This window comes from Geotrypetes seraphini, chromosome 6 (genome assembly GCF_902459505.1).
Source record: "Geotrypetes seraphini chromosome 6, aGeoSer1.1, whole genome shotgun sequence".
Classification (NCBI taxonomy): domain Eukaryota; kingdom Metazoa; phylum Chordata; class Amphibia; order Gymnophiona; family Dermophiidae; genus Geotrypetes; species Geotrypetes seraphini.
The window spans coordinates 170201626-170224148 of NC_047089.1; the positions used below are offsets into that span (position 1 = coordinate 170201626).

At 41.1% G+C, this 22523-nt stretch overlaps 1 protein-coding gene across 1 annotated transcript in view; it reads right to left on the reverse strand.

The window, feature by feature from the left end:
- Positions 1 to 22523, reverse strand: part of FRMPD4 (FERM and PDZ domain containing 4) — a 726784-nt gene that overhangs the window by 582059 nt on the left and 122202 nt on the right. The gene's annotated exons all lie outside the window — the stretch shown is intronic.

Sequence of the window (22523 nt, forward strand, 5' to 3'; positions counted from 1 at the left end):
CATCTAGATAAAGCAAAGCCCACTGAATTTAGAGAAAGGCATCCACAAATAGTTGTGTTTAGAATAATTGCTTAAATAACTTACGATCTTTACATAATCACATTGTTCCTTCCTGGGATGGAATTCCAGAGGTTTTTACTAGCAATGGAAAAGATAAATTGTGAGCCTGCCCAGACAGACAGGGAAAAATGCTTGAGTACCTGAATAAAGTCATGTAAACCGTTCTCAGATCCCCTGGGAGAATGGTATAGAAAATTGAATAAATAATTAAGGAAGTCATTACATGCCAAAACACAGACCGTGCTGGGTCCCGTCTACTTATATGTTTATGTTTATTAATATTACAGATCTAAGCGGTTACAATAAAATGCAGGTACTTAAAACTTCCCTATCTGTCCCAAATCTAGCTAAAGTGCCTGAACGAACAATTATTATATCTCAATTGCACCCCCCCTCCACTACACTGAGAACTGCCGAATGCCCAAAAAATGAAGGAAAACGGTAGTTTCTACTGTAATGGGGAGTGTCCTCCCCTCCCCTACACATATCTCCAACAGAAGCATGAACACTTGCAAGTTTACTGGGGGGTTCCTCCCCACACCCCCCCTCAGAGCGCTAACAGGAACTGTTTTAAGGCCGCGCACATAAGTCCTGGGAAAGACTTCCTCACCTTTCTGAGTTTATGAGCTTATGTAAGCTGAAGCTGTGCTGAACATCAGCAAAGCATATCATGCCATTAATTGAAATGAATGCTCTCTCTGCCAGTTGAAGACTTCCAAAATACATCCAGGTCTTCATTTTCTGGTAAAGGATGGCTGCACATGTAGGTGCAAGATGCTTTCTATAAAGGACATCACTCTATCCTGGAACTATATCAGTATTGTCTGAGTTTAAAAGAGTGAGCTGTGAAGGATCAAACATTCCTACTTCTTGCTCTGTGCACTCAACCACATCTCTCCCATTCTGTTCCCTTCAGGACAGGAAGGATATATTAAAAGAAATGGTTGAAGTCAACAGTGTCAAAAACCAAAACCCAATATAGAAAGAATGTATAAGTCAACCCAAAAAAGTGATTCTTTCACAATGAGCCAAACCACGAAAGTTATTATTACTCTAAAAGATAAACCATACATCAATAGGTGAAGTATAAGGTCCTCAGTATCCACAACTCATATGCAGGAACTTTCTGCTCCAAGAGTTGATGCATTTATATTTTACCCAAATGGGTAATTATATTGTTAGTGTGAAACATCTTTGGACCTTGTTGTGTGTTTCATAAACCAATAACGTGTAAAAATTAACACTTAAAATATCTCTTAAAGTGTGCTCTAAGAAGGAAATCTTTAAAAAAGAGTCCAATCTCCTGATGATATCCTTATCTAAATAATCGCTATGTCCATGCCACAGTAAAGGAAAAAAATATGGGTGTTTTTTTCCTTATCTTCAAAACGTTAGCTATTCTAAATTGAAGAAACTCTCTTCATGATCACCTTTCTTTTCCTGAACAGTGTGATTGCTCCCGAGGAAGGAAGCTGAGTCCTCTGAAACGGAGCTCTGTAGAGCAGTGGATTAAGTCACACGTTATGGATAAATGAGTCACCGTAGCTGACATTTTGAAGATAAGTAAAAAAAACCTTTTTCTCCTTTACTGTGGCATAGACATGACGATTATTTAACTAAGGATATCATCAGGAGATTGGATTCTTTTTTGAAGATTTCCTTCTTAGAGCACACTTTAAGACAGTGGTTCCCAAACCTGTCCTGGGGGACCCCCAGCCAGTCAGGTTTTCAAGATATCCCTAATGAATATGCATGAGAGAGATTTGCATACCTGTCACTTCCATTATATGTTTCAAGTTTCAAGTTTATTAAAAATTTGATTAATCGCTTAATCCATATTCTAAGCGATGTACATGTTATTAAAATTACAATAAAAAAGGGAGTAATACATTAAAATAAGACTGAACACATTATTGACAGAAAAAATACAAAACGAAACAAAACATGATACAAGAGGAAAAGCATGGGTAAAAGTTACAATATATTTTAAAGATAGAAAAACGAGTAAGGAAAATACATGAGGAAGGGAAAAAGCTGAATATTTCAGTAAAAGATTAGAGGTAAAAGAATTGTTATTAATTTGTGTAGAAAAGATTAAATAGAAAAGGCATCTTTAAAGAGAAAACTCTTCAGCTTACCTTTGAATTTTTCTATGTTTGTTTCTTCCCTTAGATAGATAGGGAGAGAATTCCAGATTTGGGGTGCTGAAACAGAAAAGATAACTTGTCGTCGAGTATTTATGAATTTAAGATAGGGGACCGATAGCAGATGTTGTACTGTGGATCTTAATGTTCGATTAGTAGTATGTGGAATCAAATATTTGTGAATGAATGCTGGGGTATTGAAAAGAAGAGTTTTGTATGTAAGCAGACATATTTTATAAGATACACGATGTGTGACTGGTAGCCAATGTGCTTCCCTAAGAAGAGGTGTCACATGGTCAAATTTCCTTGCTTTTGTAATCAATTTTATAGATGTGTTCTGAATAATCTGAAGGCGTTTAAGTTCCTTTTGAGCAATACCATTATACAGAGAGTTACAATAATCTATCCTAGATAAAACGAAAGAATGGATAAGAATTTTAAGAGACTTTTCACAAAGGAATTGGGAAATAGAACGAATTTGTCTGAGCCTAAAAAAAGATAACTTGACGACACTGCTGATATGATCGTGAAAAGTGAGTTTATTATCAAATATAATCCCTAAGATTTTTATTTTTTTGACTTCTTGTAACGGAATGCCCTTGATAGTGATTGGGGAATTAATACTTAAATTATCTTTCCAGGGAAAGAGCATTATATTTGATTTATTTATGTTCAACGCAAGTCGGTTGATATTTAACCAATCTGATATTTTTTCTAGTTTCGTGGTTATTGTTGAAATATCCAAAGGGTTATTAGTATCAATGGGATGTAATAATTGAATGTCATCAGCATAAGCAAAGACATTAAAACCGATGGACTGACACAGGGTAAGGAGTGGTGCAAGAAAGATATTGAATAGTAGTGGAGATAATATTGAACCTTGCGGAACACCGTATGTTAGGGAGACATTATTAGAAGTTTCATTATTGAATAACACGGAAGATGTACGATCGGAAAAGTAGGATTGAAACCAGGAAAAAACCTGGTCTGAAACACCAATGGATTGAAGCCTATTTAATAGAAGCTCGTGGTCGATAGTATCGAAAGCGGCTGAAAGGTCTAGTGAAATTAATAAAACTGACTGATGGTGATCTAAGAAATAATGTATGGATGTGGTCATACCTAATAATGAATATTCTGTTGAGTGGTGTTGCCTAAAGCCTGTCTGATTTGGGTGTAAAATATTGGTTTTTTCAATGAAATCTGATAACTGATTAAAAACTATCTTCTCAGTTAATTTTGATAGAAAAGAAATGTTAGCTATTGGTCTATAGTTTGACATGTCATTAATACTAATTTTTTGATCTTTAATGATGGGGCGAATAGTTGAGTTTTTCCAGAGTTTTGGCATATAGCTTTGTTTTAAGCTTTCACTAATATGCAAATCTCTCTCATGCATATTCATTAGGGATATCTTGAAAACCTGAATGGCTGGGACAGGTTTGGGAATCACTGCTTTAAGAGATATTTTAAGTGTTAATTTTTGCACGTTATTGGTTTATGAAACACACGACAAGGTCCAAGGATGTTTCACATTTATAGTAATTACCCTTTTGGGTAAAATATAAATGCATCAACTCTTGGAGCAGGAAGTTCCTGCATGAGTTGTGGATACTGAGGACCTTATACTTCATCTATTGATTTATGGTTTATCTTTTAGAGTAAAGATAGTGTATTCATCAAGTAATAACTCTCTTGGTTTGGCTCATTGTGATAGAATCACTTTTTTTGCTTGAAATCAACAGTGATCATAGTATTTATCTGGGGGACTATTTATAGCATGGCATATGATTTCCCAGAATATGGACCCTGATACTATCGAGAAATACAGATGCGAAGATAATGAGTTTGAACTTCAACCAGGAGAATTTATTACCTGGAATTTTCAGATTTTCTTGAGTCAATGCAAATTTCATGAATCATGGAAAACAGTATCAAATCCTGTGGATGCCACAAATCCAGCAAACTTTATCCAACATCGAAACAGGTTTTCCAACTCATGGAATCCACATCCAACTTTTTTGTAAATGAAAAATTTAAGATCAACTTCTTATGGATTAGTCAAACTAGTGCACCAACTTTTTCTCTAAAAGTTTACACATAAGGATTTCCAGCGCCTGCCTTTGACGTGAATTGTGCCTCCATGGGTGCTTTATGGCACCTAATGCACAGACGTGGAATTCCCTCCAAATTTATTTACGTATGGAGCAGGACCTTGGAAATTTTAAAAGTAATTTAAAAACTTTTCTTTTTAAAGATGCTTTTAGTAACCCCTGGGCCACAGATTACATATTATTAAACTATGTTTTAATTTGTCTTCCTATTATACTTTTCCTTTGTATTGTTTTACCTCTCCTAGTTGTTTTTGCTATCCCTTCCCTCCTTATGTTTTTTTTTTTTTTTTTTTTTTTAAATGATGTCCTAGTTTTTAATCTGATGTTACTATTCAAAGTTTGCATTGTATTGTTTATTTTGTAATTGCTAATGAATGTATTTTAAATTGTTCATCGCTTTGAAATCTGACTAAGCGATTAATCAAGAGATATATTAAACTTGAAACTACAGTGGCATTAAGAGCTGTAAAACTCCTATGGAGGAGTGATTCTAGCACTGTTTTAGTAAGCACCTTGAAAATCAGTTTAAAATGTAATTTAAATGGTGTTTTCCATTTAACTTACTGACACCTAAGTTAAGATACCATTTATAGAATATAGGCCATAGCGCATATCTCAAAAGGGGGCATGTCCATGGGTGTGTTGGGGGCATTCCAAAAAGTTGCATAGAGAATTACAGAATGCTGTCTAACCATGCCTTTAGAAGTCATAAGTCTGGTGCTCAAAAGTAAGGCATGGTGCTCTATAGAATAGCGCTCAGCATTGAATTTTTTGAGTGCTTAAGTTTTAGCACTGGTAATTCAATTCCCTCCAGTATGTATACCTGATTTCAGCAATTTAGCTGTACTGCTGTACAAATCAAAAATATTGAAATTGCACCTTATGAGACATAAAAGAAAATCCACTGCCACCTACATGCATGTGAAAGAGTTGATACTTAGGGTTCTTATGTAAGTCAGATTTGAACTTTGGTTTTACCGTATTTTTCGCTCCATAAGATGCACCTGACCATAAGACGCACCCTAGATTTAGAGGAGGAAATCAAGAAAAAAAATCCTTTCTGAACCAAGGCTCTGCACCCAGCCCCCCCCCTTACTCCTTGCCAGGCTCTGCACCCCATCCCCCCTCCCTGCCAGGCTCTGTACCCTGGTCCCTCTCCCTGCCAGACTCCGTACCCTGTCGTATCACCCGGCCCTGTACTCCCCATTTCCTCCTTGCACCATCCTATTCTCCTTGCAGTTACACTAATCCTCTCTTTCATCCCATCTTCAACCTGTACTTTCAACTCCATTACCCCACTGCCTTCCTGATTCCCTCATCACCATCAGTGGTGTACCTAGCATATGTGACACCCGGGGCCCATCATTTTTTGGCACCCCCCTCCATCTGTATGAAAAACATGATTTTTAGTAACAAGCCACATGTCACACATGAGTACCTAGGAAAAGGCAGCATCTTACATACTGCAGTGAGCAATACATCAATACACCCATTGTAAAACTAAACAAGCCAGACTAGTACAGATCAATCCTACACCGTCAATCCTAACAGAAAACCATATCTTTCGAACACACAGAACACAGAAAACACCTTCGCCTAGTATGGAATATGCATTCACAAACTAACCCCTCCCCCTTTTACAAAACTGTAGTGTGGATTTTAGCCACGGTGGTAACAGCTCTGACGCTCATAGAATTCTGAGCATCAGAACTGCTACCACCATGGCTGGCACTAAAAAATGCTCCACAATTTTGTAAAAGGGGGGATAAAACATAGACAAAGGTTAAATTGAACCAGCAAGAAGCTGGACTCTGCATACAATGCAACACCACAGAAATAGTGACACATGTCTCCTAAAGCAATAAATAAATAGGATATTGGGTTGTCTAAATATGATCACATTTCGCCACATCTCCAAAAATTGCATTGGCTACCAGTCGCCTTCAGAGTACAGTATAAAGCAGTAATGATCTGTCATCAATTCTTGTATGGAAACATTCCAGAATTGTTTAAAAATAATATGCTCGGTTATACACCAAAAAGATCATTGCGTTCTGAGAATCTGGCTTTACTAAGACTACTGTGAATCCAGGGCTTGTTGAGACTGGGAAATGACTTTTTGTTGCACAGGAGTTAAGATATGGAACTCTCTGGTGGGTCAGATACGAAATTGTCGGGAAAGGGGCATGTTTAGAAAATTACATAAGACGCAATTATTTGTAGATGCCTTTCTTCAGAAATAATTTTCTTCTCTGGTAGAGCTGATGAACTACTCATGACTGTTATTATGCAAAGTTATGGTATTAATTTGTAGCCATGATGTTTAAGGTTTGTTTGTATTTTTGTATGTAAATTCTGTAAACCGTTTAGTTGTAAACAGTATTGAAATTTTTAAAATAAATATATAATAACCTCCTAAATCAGAAACCAATTACATATTATTACATATTCTATATGATAATGGAATATACGGTAGGGAGGGGTGGGAGGGGGGAGGGATAAGAGTTTATGTAAAGTACCAATGATAGCCTCTAAGTGATGTATTTATTGTTAATGTGATTGAATATATATAACACTTGATGCAATTTTGAAAATGAATAAAGAATTAAAAAAAAAACAAAACCTCCTAAATCAGTTTGGTAGCAAAGGATTTGCAGGCTGCTCAGTGGTACAAATTGATTTCTAGATTTTTGAATAAAAAGCCAAAAAATAGTCTTAGAGACATCTGGAGCATTGAGATAAAACAGTATATTTCTGTGTCTCGTTGGCCACGAATTAGGATTTGGAGATTGAAATGTACAGCGTCAGCATCTATGAGACTAACATGGTTATTTTTGTTACATAGGATTTTCTGGACCCCAGTTCAATTAAATAAAATAAAATAGATAGTTCTAAGTCTAATAGATGCTGGCATTGTCATACTGGTATAGGGACTTTGGATCATCTGTTGTATTTTTGTCCATTTATATTTATATATTGAAAGTCAATTTGGGGACAAATAAATTTCGTACTAGATTCAAATGTTCCAATGTCACATGAGGCTATAATTTGTGGAACAATTTTACATGTGAACCCCACTCTAGATAAATATAAGAGTCGTCTATTTATGATCCTAACAGGTATAGCCATTCAATTGATTACAAGTAATTGGAAAAACCATGATAGAATTAATTATACATTTTGGTGGGTACTACATACAGATATGAACGAATTAACGCAGAATGTAGGGGTTTTAGTGAGGTATTTAATAAAATTTGGAGCCCATTGACTAAATTTGTAAAAACATAATAATATATTTTCATCATATCTCTTCTTTTCTTTGGTTTATTTATCTTTACACATCCAGAGGAGTGGGGGGTTGGAAGGAGGGGAATAAATATTGATAGTGATAATTGGGTAACTTTATTCTTCGTTTGTATTGTATATTAGGATATATTATGATATTATTATATGCAGGAAAATGAAATTATTGAATGATATTTATGTTACCTGTATAGATAATAGTGTAATATGTGTAATATCTTTTGTTCTTTCATTTGTATGACACTATTTTTGATTAAAAATTAATACAGAATTAAAATAAATAAATAAATATATAATAAATATATGGTTGGTTTTTTTGTTGTTTTTTTTAACTGAGTTCAGTGTGTTTTTTGTTTAGGAGATAATGTTAAGAACATAAGAATAGCCTTTCTGGATCAGACCAATGGCCCATCAAGCTCAGTAGCCCGTTCTCACGGTGGCCAATCCAGGTCACTAGCACCTGGCCAAAACCCAAGGAGTAGCAATATTCCATGCTACCGATCCAGGGCAAGCAGTGGACTATGGACTTTTCCTCCAGGAACTTGTCCAAACCTTTCTTAAAACCGGCTATGCTATCTGCTCTTACCACAACTTCAGGCAATGTTATTAGTTTAGTGATTTATGTTTTAATGCTTTTTGTTTTGTTGTATTGATTTGTCTGACTGTATGTTTTTCTGATTTTATTCTGTATGTTATAATGTTATCCGCATAAAATTGTTGGATATGCGTGACTATACATTTTTAAATAAATAAAGAGACTGAGCAGTAACAGAAGGGCACAGCAGAATCAAAATATAAAGACTCTTTGGAGTTCTTTTATTCAAGCACAGTTAAGTTTTTAATTTACCTAATAGTAAATTGTTGGAGTGTTAGTCCATTCTACAAACTCCTTCATTGGTTACCAATTGAAGTATGAATTCTATTCAAATTCTCCTGCCTCTGCTATAAACTAATCTGGGGACTGGCCCCCAGCTATCTACTACCTCACTTCGAATTCCACTCCTCTATTAAGCCTACCAGAAACCGTAACCTCTTTACTACCCAAATATCATAGGCTATAGATATCGCACCTTCTTTGATAGAACATTCAAATTCCAAGCAGGTAGACTGCAAACTTGGACAGGCTACTTCACTTATGCCGCCAGAGAATCATACAGTATCTTTAGGAAAGAACTAAAAACCACATTGTTTAAGAAATTTATAACCTAACCAGACTTCTTCCCTAAAATCGGAGCCTCCTCCCATCCCAAGGAGTCCGTCTACCCTCTTCTGCCAAAATTTCTATCTTTAATTGTTACCAGTTTTTCCCACTGGTGCCCTTCCTTCGTTCAAATGTACCAAGTTAACAACTTACTTCTCATCAACATCTTATGTTATCTTTTTCACCTTCGCAGCCTTGCACCTTTGTAACTCAAAGCGCAATCTCCTTTCTCTTCTCCTACTTATGCTCTGAATATCGTCGACTGTATAATGCTACTCATTGTGAAACCATGTCATACACAGCCCTGTAACTCTCCTGTTACTATCACTTGATGTTCAATGCTATCCGCTGTAATTCGCTGTCTGTACAGTTTCTCTTCATTGTAAACCGCCTAGAAGTCGCAAGATTGTTGGCGGTATATAAGAATAAAGTTATTATTATTATTATTATTAACTATTGGGGTGTCACTGTGTTAACTGTTGGGGTGTTCTCTGCATCTTCCCATGCAGTTACTGCACAAAAAAGCACTTGACCAGGCAATAAGGGTCAGATTCTCCAAATGGTGCCTATATCGGAGGTTGTTTACAAAAGCTGCGCCAATCGTATGTCAATCTTGCAATGGTGCTACGTGAAAAGTAGGTGCCAGAAATGTAGACCAGGGTTTTAAAGGTCTACATTTTTGGCGCCTACCTTTCACGAGAATTGGGTCTACAGAGATGCCTAATGGCGCCTAAGGCAACTTCCAGCATTAACCATGCCTACAGTAGCCATAGGCACCACAATGCGCCTCCTTGGTCAGGACAACGGTGCCATTTTTGGAGGCACCTAGGGGTGCTTCCATGTTTTTTAACAGCGTTTTAATGGGTTTTTAATTAGCATAGTCAATTACTTCACCAATTGAACCAATTAAAACAATTAAGTTAGGCAGCGGTAGGGCACCTACCTCCACACAACCTATAGCACCATTTAGAGAATTTGGACGTAAGTGTATCAATGACAATCCATGCTCATTCCCTACCCCATAACAAACTATGAAGTTAGTGCTTGAATTAGCACATCAATAATAATAAAATGCTAGAGGCGCATGCGCTCTTAAAAATTTGTGAGCGCTGGCGCCCTGAGGTGTGCTTCTGTGCCAGTTCTCAGGGTGCCTGCGCCAAAGACACCAGCGACTCCTCCCTCCCGCTCCTCTTCAAAGTGGCCTGCTGAGGTTCGCCAGCCGCTGTAGCGAACCTCGCAAGCCGCTCTCCACCTGCAGAAGAAGGAGTCGCCGTGTCACCTCCCGCCCTCACTCGCTGCTGCCGCCGCCGCCACCGCTGCCGCTGATCCTCCTCTTCAGAGCAGCCTGCGATCGTGGCCGGCTTTAAAGAACCTCGCAGACCGCTCTCCAGGCTCAGTAGCACGCTCCCTCTGACGCACAGGATCGCGTCAGAGGGAACGTGCTACCGAGTTGGAGAGCAGCCTGTGAGGTTCGCTAAAGCCGGCCACCACGATCGCAGGCTGCTTTGGTGAAGAGAAGCAGGCCAGAAGATGCCTGGATGTTGGGAGGGTAAGAAGGGAATCAATACCGGGAGCCAGGGGGAAAGAGAAAGGGAGCTGCTTTGTGGGGAGGAGTGTGCTGGGGAGAGACAGAAGGGGCCATGGAGAGATAGGGAGAGGGAAAGGGGGCTGCTTTGGGGGGAGGGGTGTGCTGGGGGGAGACAGAAGGGGCCATGGAGAGACAGGGAGAGGGAAAAGGGGCTGCTTTGGGGGGAGGGGTGTGCTGGGGGGAGACAGAAGGGACCATGGAGAGATAGGGAGAGGGAAAGGGGGCTGCTTTGTGGGGGTGCTGGGGGGAGACAGAAGGGGCCATGGAGAGACAGGGAGAGGGAAAGGGTGCTGCTTTGGGGGGAGGTGTGCTGGGGACAGACAGCTTTGCTCGGGGGGGGGGGAGACAGAAGAGGGCCATGGAGAGACAGTTAGGGAGAGGGAAAGGTGGCTGCTTTGGGGGGAAGGTGTGTCCTGGGGGCAGACAGCTTTGCTCAGGGGGGGGGGGACAGAAGGATATAGACAGCGGCCAAGGAGAGAGAGATAAAGAAACAGACAGACAGACACATCTATTCTAGCACCCGTTAATGTAACGGGCTTAAAGACTAGTGCTGTTATATAATGATTACCATGGCTGTGCACTACAAGTTATTGGGTTCCTTTAACTAAGCTGCATTGAGAAGATTAGGGGACATACCATGAAGTTTCATGATGATACTTTTAAAACAAAAGTCTACAAACTACTATTAAGATAAACATTGGGGAAGCCACTAGCCACTACTTATCCCTGAGAATCCTGCTACAGTTTGAGTTTCTGCCAGGTACTCGTGACCTGGATTGGCCACTGTTGGAAATAGTATACTGGGCCAGATGGACCATTCGTCTGACCCAGAATGGTCTATTCTTATGGTTTATTAAATATACACACAATCTACCTCCAACTAACTATATGTGTGAGTATCAAACAGGATTATTTGTGAACCACTATTTTATCTGAGAGGAAAAAGCCTCATTGAGCCCAGATTATGCTTATATTCTGCAAAATGGTTCTAGTCTTATCATAGGCATAAAAAAACCTCTCATTAATCCCTTTGTTCTTTATTACTGTTTACGATTTTTAATGTTTTTAATAAAAAAAAAATCACCACTTATCTTATCTCAGCTCTCTTTGTAGCTCTCCCATTAAACTTTATATTTTATTGCCCTTTTCCAATAGTGGCCAACATTTACCACATAGGAGACATCAGATTGCACTCACATTAATATCTAATGTGCTATTAAACTAGCCATTGCAATGAAAAATCTGTGCTGCCTGCTTAACGCAGGCATGGGCATGGCTGAAGCAAAGGAGAGGAGTGGCAGGCTGTATCATCTAGCACTAGGTCAGGGGTAGGCAATTCCGGTCCTTGAGAGCCAGAGCCAGGTCAGGTTTTCAGGATATCCACCATGAATATGTATGAGATGGATTTGCATGCACTGCCTCCTTGAATTATATATATGTTACCTGCACAGATATTAGTGTAATGTATGTAATACCTACTGTTTGTTCATTTGTAAGACACTGTTTTAGATTAAAAATCAATAAAGAAGGAAAAAAAAAAAAGAAGAAAACCTGATCTGGCTCCGGTTCTCGAGGACTGGAATTGCCTACCCCGGAACTAGGTGATAGATGCAACCATGCTATCAGCAGCCGGTATCATAGCTTTTGTTAAAAAAGGCATGATGGTGGCAAATCCTCCCATTGTCCGATTCCTCTGACGCCTCACACATAGGGCTCCTTTTACTAAGCCACACTAGCGGTTTCATGCGTGTAATAGCGCACGTTAAACCGCGGGACGCGCTAGCCGCTACCACCAGCGTGTTTTTGGCCAGCGTGGGGGTTAGCACGTGATGAAAAGTCACGCGCGTTAACCCCGCTAGGGTGGCTTAGTAAAAGGAACCCATATTTGATTCCCCTTCCTGATACCCTTGCAAAAAGATGCCCCCTCCTGAAACCCCTTGACACTCCATACATTTGATGGCCCCTGTTTGATACCCACTCATATCCAATACCCTCTCCTGAAACTTCCTGACACCCCCCTAAATTGGGGTGTCTCTATTATAAGGTATTAATGGGTTTGGTTCCATCCTACCTAACTGAGTTGTTTTGTTAGTCTTCTACGCAACACTCACGTATTGCCAAAGCCTTTTTTGTTTTTCTTCCATCTAAGGGCTGTAGGTATAAAAGATATCATGATAAAACCCTCTCTTTTCAAATTGCTTTATGGGACAAGGATTTCAAGTGGCTTTCATCATCATACATTTCTTACCTTCATTACAGGAAACAACTTAGGACAAGCGCCCCACCCTGTAGGGGGCAGTGACGACAAAAGGGCCAAGGCCGTTGCCTAGGGGGGGAACAGAAAGGGAGGTGGGGAGGGGAGGGAAAACCCGGGGTAGAGAGAGATAGGATCAGGGGGGGGAGGGGTCAATGAGGGTTAGGGATATAGACACAGGAGGCAGGGTGAGCGGGGGTGAGGCAACCCAAACTGAAGCAGAAGCTGCAGTTCGGCCCTCGCCATGTGAGTGTCGCGGCATAGATGTGAGTGTGGATATGCTATATGCAATAAGTACTTGTCTTCAAGGCCAAACTGTGTGGTGGGGGCCGCAGCCGTATGCCTGGTGGGGACCCGAGATAAGCGAGGTTTCACTATCTCGGGTTGTGGCGAAACAGAATCATAGTGGGGTCATAGGCACAGCATACAGACAAGAAAGAACACTGCGTTACAGTTGTTGATAGCAAAAGATGTGGCGACGTATAGCCTTGCAGAAGCAAGTGAGGTAAGCACTCAGAGGCTTGCTTGTCTCCTGGCTTGGACGGCAGGGAGGCCGTGTGACATGACTTCAACTACCAACAGGTGGAGGGCCCCTCCTTGAACGGGATGGGGAGAAGGCGGGGCAGCTTGAACAGCTCTCCCACGAGAACAACGGTGGCCCAGCCAGAGATGCTGGGCAGGACACGGATCAGTTGATGGGTGTAAGGACTGAGATGCAGCAATATGATGTGCCTATGGTATATATAAAATGTTCAGGCGAATGAATATGATGATATACATTGGTATCTAAATTGTGCATGGTGAAAGTTTTGGTATGTTGGTATTTGCTGTTTGTAGATGATGTTGTAGTAGGGCATTTACGGCTGCGGCCATTAATAAATCCACATATTGTCAAAGAACATGTGTCTGTGTAATACTTGCAAGGTATTGAGAGTGGGTGGGAAGCAACAAGTGCCGAGTGCCAATTTTGAAGACATTCTTGTTTATTAAATTTCTTAGCTCTTAATTACTAACATATTCTTCACGTTGATTTATGTATCGTATCTAGTCTTTTGTAAACCGCATTGAACTTTACGGTGATGGTGGTCTAGAAAAAAATTCTTAGGTTACGTTATGTTGCCCCCCCTCTTGACTCATCCCTGACAATCTTGCAAATCCAATCTCCCCCAAGCCTCCCCCAGCCCTTCTACCTTATCCCCTGAAGTTCCAAACTCAGCCCCTGAAGGCTAAAACTCTTCCCTGGCAATCACAGGCGCCGACATATAGGTTATTGGTTATTATTATTCTATAACCAGGGTGCATTATTGGTAGTTAAATTTAGGTGACAGCTTATAGAACTCCCTTTCACATATAAATTACACACAAAACTGCCAGGAACCATATGAAGTACATCTATGTGCTTGGGGAGAGGAGTTTGGCTCTTGAAATGTTTGGAAATCTCTGGTACCTTACTGTATATAAAAATCATGAACCCTTTTCTAAGAGTGAACGTCTTGGCTAGTGGATCTGAAGCCTGATTTGTATGACAGTGTTGTAAGTAGAGAAGGAAAGATTTATTATTATCCTGTGACATTTAAGTAAATTGAGACACAGTGAGATAAATTGATTTGCCTAAGAGGCTCAAGCTAATAAACAGGAGAGCGGGATTTGAAGGCATGAATGTCAGTAGGTCTCCAGATTGTGAATTTGGTGCTGTATCCGTTAAAGCACACTTACTCTTAATAATGAGTAGCATGTGCTTTGAGGAGTGATGCTCCAATTTCAAAAAGCTAAGACGCTGCTAGATGGTATTACCGATGGGTGATAAATCAAATATTTAATAAACTTGGAAACTTGCCAATTAACAAGTAACTTCTGGAGATGCAGATATCAACAGCCTCACCTGCAGGGATATCCAGTTTCAGGACTCCTGGGAGTTGTAAGGTATAACCCTACTACTACCCGGACCAGTCTTAGGTGGTCACTTACATAACACAGATTTATTTTGTTGGTAAGTACAGGTCAGGACCAATATTTACTGAGGTGGTGAGGGGGGTGGGGGGAACCATAGCAAAAACAACCCACACTTTCCACACTCTACTGGCACACAATAACTTTGTCAGGCCAGAACTTGGGTTCTGAACCAAAAGGTTGCACTTAAAATAAAAAAAATTGCATGACAACCTTGCAAGACTGGGCATCAAAATGTAAGATGATGTTTAATATGAGCATGTGCAAAGTGATGCATACAGGAAAGAGAACCCTGAACTATAGCTATGTGATGCAGGGCTGCATGTTAGGTCAGGTTGCCTAGTCGGCACTTATATGTTTTGATTTAGACCAAGTCAAAACAGGTATAAGTGCCGAAAAAGGGGCCGCTGAGCTGATCACAGCAGCTCAGCGGCCCCAGCAACCTGCCTACAGCCTACTGCAACTATCGCGGCAGGAGAGATGGTTCATCTCTCCTGCTGTGATGGTGATCGCCCACCCCCCGAACCGTGGCACTTCGGGGTGAGGATCGTGGCAGGGGAGATGCCCTGCCGCAATCCTCACCCCGAAGTGCCACAGTTTGGGGGGGGCGATTGCTATCTTGGCAGGAGAGATGAGCCATCTCTCCTGCTGAGATCCACCCCTCTCCCCCCGATCAGATAAGAGGGAGCCCAAGCCCTCCTGCCCCAGCGAAATCCCCTACATTCCAGGCTCTCCTGCCCTCGGTTCACCCCTCCCACGATTACCCTCCTGAACCCACGATTGGCCCCCCACCCACCGACCCCACAACCCCCCCGCCAACCCCTCGACAACCCCCCCCATCATCGACACCCCTCCCCCCGTACCTCAAAAGAGTTGGCCGGATGGACGGGACCCACACCCGTCCGTCCGGCAGGCCCGCCATCCATCGAATGAGAAAAAAGAACTTAGTGCTCACAGCGCACCTCTCAAAGAGGCAAAGCCATTATAGTCAAGAGGGCACACACTAATCCTAGGTCAGAAAAAAAACTCCACAGATCCTCAATTTTGTTAACAGTACTTAATAGGAAATTTAGCATGTGGCCATTATTGGCAAAATAGAAAAATCAGCCATTTCCCAGCAGCTTTAAAAGTAGCCTTAGTGCACAGGAAAGACCCACGCTGGGGATAGCGCAGGCCATTTTTTTTATCCCTGCTTAGTAAAAAGGCCCCTTAGTATGGACTGAATTGATGGTTCCATCACAAAGCATTCTTTTTTGTTGGTGATTTGTGGGTATTTGTTTTGATCTACTGGTTGATGGTATCCCCTGAACATTGCACTGTCAGTGAGTTATGAAGCAAGTTATGACACATTTTCATATAAAAGAAGAGCATACATCATTGATTTTACGCACTACTGCCACAATTCAGCAGAAATCTGTTGGCATCCTGGTTTGCAATGCTACAGCACCAGCGCCTTAATTACGTTTCAACAATTAATCTCACACTAATGTCTAAATGCAAATATATGGAGCAAGTTATTTTAATCAGTCAAAGCAATAAAATTTAGATAAACAAAGTCAATACAAAGTCAGTGTAATTTGCATGAAGTTTCAAGAAATATAGGATCTTGCCTGGAATGCACTATTTAAAAAGACTTACAAATGTTGCAAACTGCAGTATTCATCACAAAAAACTTAAAAATTATTATGCCTAGTTATGAGCTAAAGGACCCCTTTACTAAAGTGGTTAAGCCCTAATACGCTGGTGAGGCTGGGGGTAAATTTTCAGGGAACGGGGGGTGTCAACAGGAGGGACTGGGCATTCCTCCTGTTGGAATTGTACCGGAGGGGGGTGTTCCGGCAGGAGGGATTGGGCATCCCTCCTGTCAGCAATGTACGGGGGGGGAGTGTTCTGGCAGAAGGGACTGTGCATCCCTCCTGCCACGCGAGGTTCAGGGGAGGGTTTGCGGGTGCCGGGCAGGAGAAACTGGGCATCCCTCCTGCCATGTGAAGTTTGGGGGGTGGGTGGATGGGGGAAGGTTCCAGCAGGAGGGATTGGGCATTTCTCCTGCTGGTAGTCTTTGCGGGTGGTGGGGACAGGTTGCCGCTAAACTTATCATAGCAGGGAGAACCCTTGCCGCGATAAGCTCAGCGGCAACCTGATTCTCTAACTGGCATCTGTGACATGGACGTTGGTTAAAGAATCGGGTTCTTAGGTGGGCTTAGGCTCAATTCTGTATAGGATGCCTGTGTGCGATTCTCAAAAGCCGCTTAGGCAGCTTCTGAAACCGCGCGTCCTATACAAAATCCGGGCCACTGAGTTTAATTAAGTACACGGAGGTTAATACACAGTGCTGTAAAGCACAATCTCACCTCTGGACTTCTGAGGCGTTTTCCCTCCACTTTATATGGTAGATTGGGATCTAGATTCATAAGAACATAAGAAATGCCTCTACTGGGTCAGACCTGAGGTCCATCGTGCCCAGCAGTCTGCTCACGCGGTGGCCCAACAGGTCTAGGACCTGTGCAGTAATCCTCTATCTATACCCCTCTATTCCCTTTTCCAGCAGAAAATTGTCCAATTCCCTCTTGAACCCCAGTACCGTACTCTGCCCTATTACGTCCTCTGGAAGCGCATTCCAGGTGTCCACCACACGCTGGGTAAAGAAGAACTTCCTAGCATTCGTTCTGAATCTGTCCCCTTTCAACTTTTCTGAATGCCCTCTTGTTCTTTTATTTTTTGAAAGTGTGAAGAATCTGTCCCTCTCTACTCTCTCTATGCCCTTCATGATCTTGTAAGTCTCTATCATATCCCCTCTGTCTTCTCTTCTCCAGGGAAAAAAGTCCCAGTTTTTCCAATCTCTCAGCATATGAAAGGTTTTCCATCCCTTTTATCAGACGTGTCGCTCTCCTCTGAACCCTCTCGAGTATCGCCATATCCTTCTTAAGGTACGGCGACCAATATTGGACGCAGTACTCCAGATGTGGACGCACCATCGCTCGATACAATGGCAAGATAACTTCTTTCGTTCTGGTTGTAATACCCTTTTTGATGATGCCTAGCATTCTATTTGCCTTCTTAGCAGCCGCTGCGCACTGTGCCGTCGGCTTCATTGTCAAGTCCACCATCACCCCCAGGTCCCTTTCTTGGGTACTCTCATTTAAAAACATCCCTCCCATCGTATAGTTGTACCTCGGGTTTCTGTTTCCCACATGTAATACTTTACATTTCTCAACATTGAACTTCATCTGCCATCTCGTTGCCCATTCCCCTAGTTTGTTCAAGTCCCTTTGCAGTTTTTCACAGTCTTCTTTGGTCCGAGCTCTACTAAATAGTTTGGTGTCATCTGCAAATTTTATTATCTCACACTTCGTCCCTGTTTCCAGATCATTTATGAATACATTAAATAGCAGCGGCCCTAGTACTGAGCCCTGCGGGACCCCACTCGTGACCTTCCTCCAGTCCGAGTAGTGGCCCTTCACTCCCACCCTCTGTCTCCTACCCGCCAACCAGCTTCTGATCCATCTATGTACATCTCCTTCCACCCCATTCCTTTATTCTATTTCTGTTTAGTTTTGAGTTTAGAACTTTCTGGACCCTCTTTAGATATTCCAATTTTGTTTTATCTTCATGTAAGATGTTAACCAATTCTAAAACTCCTAGGTACATATAAAAAAAAGTAATATTTAAACAGAATTGGGGTCTGGGTCGATGACTGAGATATTGACCTGCAATAATAACTAACAGTCAACTGCCTGATTCCTAGGTCTCTGAGGCCCACCTCCATTGTTAAAATTAGTACTTTTTGTGCAACAAGTTTTCAGGGTGTTTTTTGGTTTTGACTATATATCTTAACACCCAATTTTATACTGTATTTGTATTTATGGCTTGAACCCACTACCCCAGGGGGCTGAGGCTGTAGCTCTAACCACTAGGCCATTCCTTCTTTACAACTTAATTTTGGCTTGTTCAAGATGCAAGGGGATCAAAGCAATGTTAATTAGCAAGAGTGACAGTGAATTACCTTGGAATATTCCCCTTCAGATTTTCACATTTCCCAGTTCTTATACATTTAATAACAAAGTTGTTGTCCATTGTTTCATGGCTTTTTCCAGCATTTTTCTGGATGTGTTCACTAATTTTTAACATTCTCAAATACTTTGGTATTTAGGTGTGAGTAGTGAGTGAAAGACTTTCTCCTTGTCTATCCAGGCCATTTGTAGATTTGTTCTCCATCTCCTCAAATCGTTCAGAATCATTTTGTCAATAAGCAGGTGGTCCTACATTTCATATGAATTTTGACAGCTGCCCTTTTGTTCAGGAGAGTACAAAGGATAGTAAGCAGATATCATTTGTAATCAGGTATTACTGTTATTTCTCATTTCCATGTATTCTTTGAAAACTTTCATAAAATCTGCACCATTGATTACCCATATGTGTGCATTTCAAGTATTATGAATGTAGTGTGGCAGTGCTTAGATCTGTTCCAGCTAATCAGGTTTTTCAGTATATTGTCAATGAATATGTATGAGGTAAATTTGTGTATGCTACTCTCATTGTATCCATACACTATCTCCATTGCATTGCAAATTTTATGCAAATGTATTGCAGACATCCCAAACACTCAGATTGCTGATGGTTCCCCAGTGCTGTGGAGTAAAAACTTGCTTAATGAAAATCTTTGGGCCCAATATTCAGCTCATAGCTTCAAGTGGTTTTTAAGCCACTGAGAGCTGTGAGCTGAATTAAGCCTGTATATTCAAAGCCAGGCTATATCAAGGCAGTGGCACTGAATATCCAAGTCAGCATGGCTACTTGGAAGTTACCCAGGCACTGGCTGCTATTCAGAATAGTGCCTGGATAGCTCTGCACTTAAATTTAGTGCCCCAGCTTTATCCACTTATTTACCTGGACAGCAGATGGAAAATCACCACAGGGGGTATATTCCATATATGGCATAGAGCGTTAAGTGTTATTTCTGTGCTGAATTTTTGGCACCAAAAAAAAATGTTATATTGATTGCAAGGTGTTGAAACAGGGCTAAAATGGCAGATCCACATGAAAACTCACTTATTCACCCATTATAGAATAGCGCCTAAAGGTTTATGTGCAGATCTACAAAGAGGGGCAGGCCAGGAGTGTTCCCTTTAAAATGTGTGCAGTGTTATAGAACTCGAGGTATCTGCCCAACTTGTGCTCCGGGATTTATACCTGGTTTTAGTTGGTACAACTCCTCGCACTCAAAGTTGAATGGAAATTACTAGCGCTAGGTGCTATTCTAAAAGAGTGCCGATCCCAGACTGTTCCGCACCCATTTTTTCAGCTATTCTTCCAGTGTATGCAATTCTTGGATGTAGTGTGGGGGGCTCTCTGTGGAGGGGACTGGGGGATCGGTGACTGTGAGGGAGGGATGTTGAGAGGAATCTCCCTGCCAGTTCAGGTGATCCTGGTCATGGGAATCTTCATCAGCTAAGCCAGCAGGATCCCCAAAACTGACTCACCCGACGTGGATTCCCCTGCTATTATCAGCTGATAGAAAGTCTACTGCTTTTTTTTTCACTCCATGGGTGGTGGAAGGGGAGTCGTGACCACTGGGGGTGTCATGCCTTAAACCCTCCAGTGGTTATCTTGTCAGTTTGGTCACCTTTGGAACACTTAGATGCATGTAAAACAGGTCTAAGTAGGTTCCGCTTTGAATATCCTGGGAAAGCTTTGATTACTACCGCAGAATGTCCAGGTTTAAACCTGCCCGATGCCCGCCCATAGCACACCTCCCAACATGCTGCTTTAGGCTCTGGACGATTAGTGGTTTGGAAGTCCTGCTGGACATCCAGAAAGTTGGTTTCAATTACTGGCACTTGGACGTCATGGGCTGGTTTTTGGATGTTTAAATGTTTTGACGTTTTGATTATAAGCCTGATTGTATGTAGGTTTGGCAAATCACAACCTGTTTTGACTGTACTGTATATTATGTATATTAATCTATAATCTTTTCTGAGCTCATTGGGGAGAATGGGATAGAAAATGAATTCAATAAATATAAGATTTTCATAAGTATTAGGAATGTGCATTCATGAATACATATTCACATGGAGATGCATTTTTGAAAAGTCAACTAAGTCAGAATTGGGATGCCCTGCTCATAGTGTCAAAAAATAGTCTTATCTCACAGTCATTCTCAGAAACTCCCTGATTTTCTATTCAAAAATGGCTTTGAGATGGCTGTTTTTATGTCGAGAGCACCCAAAATGAATAGCCATTTTCCAAAATGGGGAGGGAGGGGGGATTTTACAGGTCGATTGACTGATGGGTGAGTGGGAATGACAGTTCTATTGATGTTAATGACTGGGATTGGGGTGCGAGGGTCAAATACGCAGGAGCCAAGACTATGGGATCAGGCTACAAAGATCAACTTACCAGAGACTGAAGGAATGAATAGGATCCTCCAGTGCGTTTCAGGAGATATTAGTTCATATATAATATTACATAGAGAATATTGCTGTTTATTCTGCTAGTACAAGCTAGCTGGCATTTGTAAACTAAGGTTTAATGGGGCTTAAAAAGCCAGTTCTGGAAACACATAAAAACAATGATTCATAGACAAAGAAAAGGACAATCCTTTGTGTAGCACAAGTCAAGATGTTCAGACTTTTAAGAATTCTGCTAATATATTGGCAAGCTATTAGTGCTGCAGACACCCTGCAGTTCCAGTGGAACATCAAACGTCAGTCAAATCTGTACATCCAAGCAGAAGCTAAGGAACAGCATGGCATTAATTAGGACTGAACGATATTTCATCATGATGTTACATTATTCATCGTTATTTTTTTATTAGCCCTGATGATGAGACTATTATGTGGAAAGTGTTCTGAATTTGTATGAGTAAAGCTTCACAAAATTCAGATGATTTGAAAAATCTGCAGGCTGTCCATTGCGGGTGGCAAAGTAAAGCAACCAAATACTTATGATTTGAAAGAAGTAAAAATATGCGCAGTAGCTCAAAATCAACCTTCACCTCTCACCTTTCCTTGGTCATCTCCTTCCTACCCCCTTCTCTTTGCAAAGCTACTTGCTGGAGCAATGGGAAGTTGGAAGGGTTTTGTCAGCACTGGTAGAAAACATCTGCGGGGTATCATGGTTAAATTAACACTGCAGTATGTGAAAGGTATAATTATTGTATTTTATACTCAAATCATTTGTTCTAAACCAATAGCTTTTACAGTGGTAATGTTCAGACCTCTTACTGTTTCTATAAATCACTGAGTGTCGTAAAACTGTGACAAACTGAAGAATTCACTTTGATTACCAGACAAGAGAATGCAGACGAGTAGTTTGATTCTAGGCTCAATGGGCCGGATTCTACAAATGGCGCCGTTATTGGCCAGTACCTTCAAAAAAGCCGCCAGTCGCGTATCAATAATGCAACGGTGCCGTTCGTAGAATCGCGGCCACTGTCAGTATTTTGAAGACCTACATTTCTGGTCTTAGGTTGGATGTGAATTAAATTTCCAGCATTTATCATGCCTATTTCAAGTACAAGTGGATCGATTTTTCAGTGCGTCAAAAATTACAAAGACTAGGGGACACTCGATGAAGTTACAAGGAAATGCTTTTATTTAATTTGATTTAATCTATGATTTGTGAGTCGCTCTATGCCTAAATAGGTTCAAGGCGATGTACAATTCAAGTAATTGGCAAAAGGTGGAAGAAACGGGTGAGAGGAGATATAGCAAGGGGAGGAGGGAGGCGTGAAGTCCTCTACAGGGAAGTATTGAGGAGATATTCTTCTAAGTACAATTTACATTGGAGGGGAGGAAATCTGAGAGTTAGAACAAGCTACTGATTGTCAATGGAACATATTGCATCAAAAGGAGAGTTTTTAGTTTCTTTCAAAATTTGAGATAACATGGTTCCATTTTGATGGTTGTCG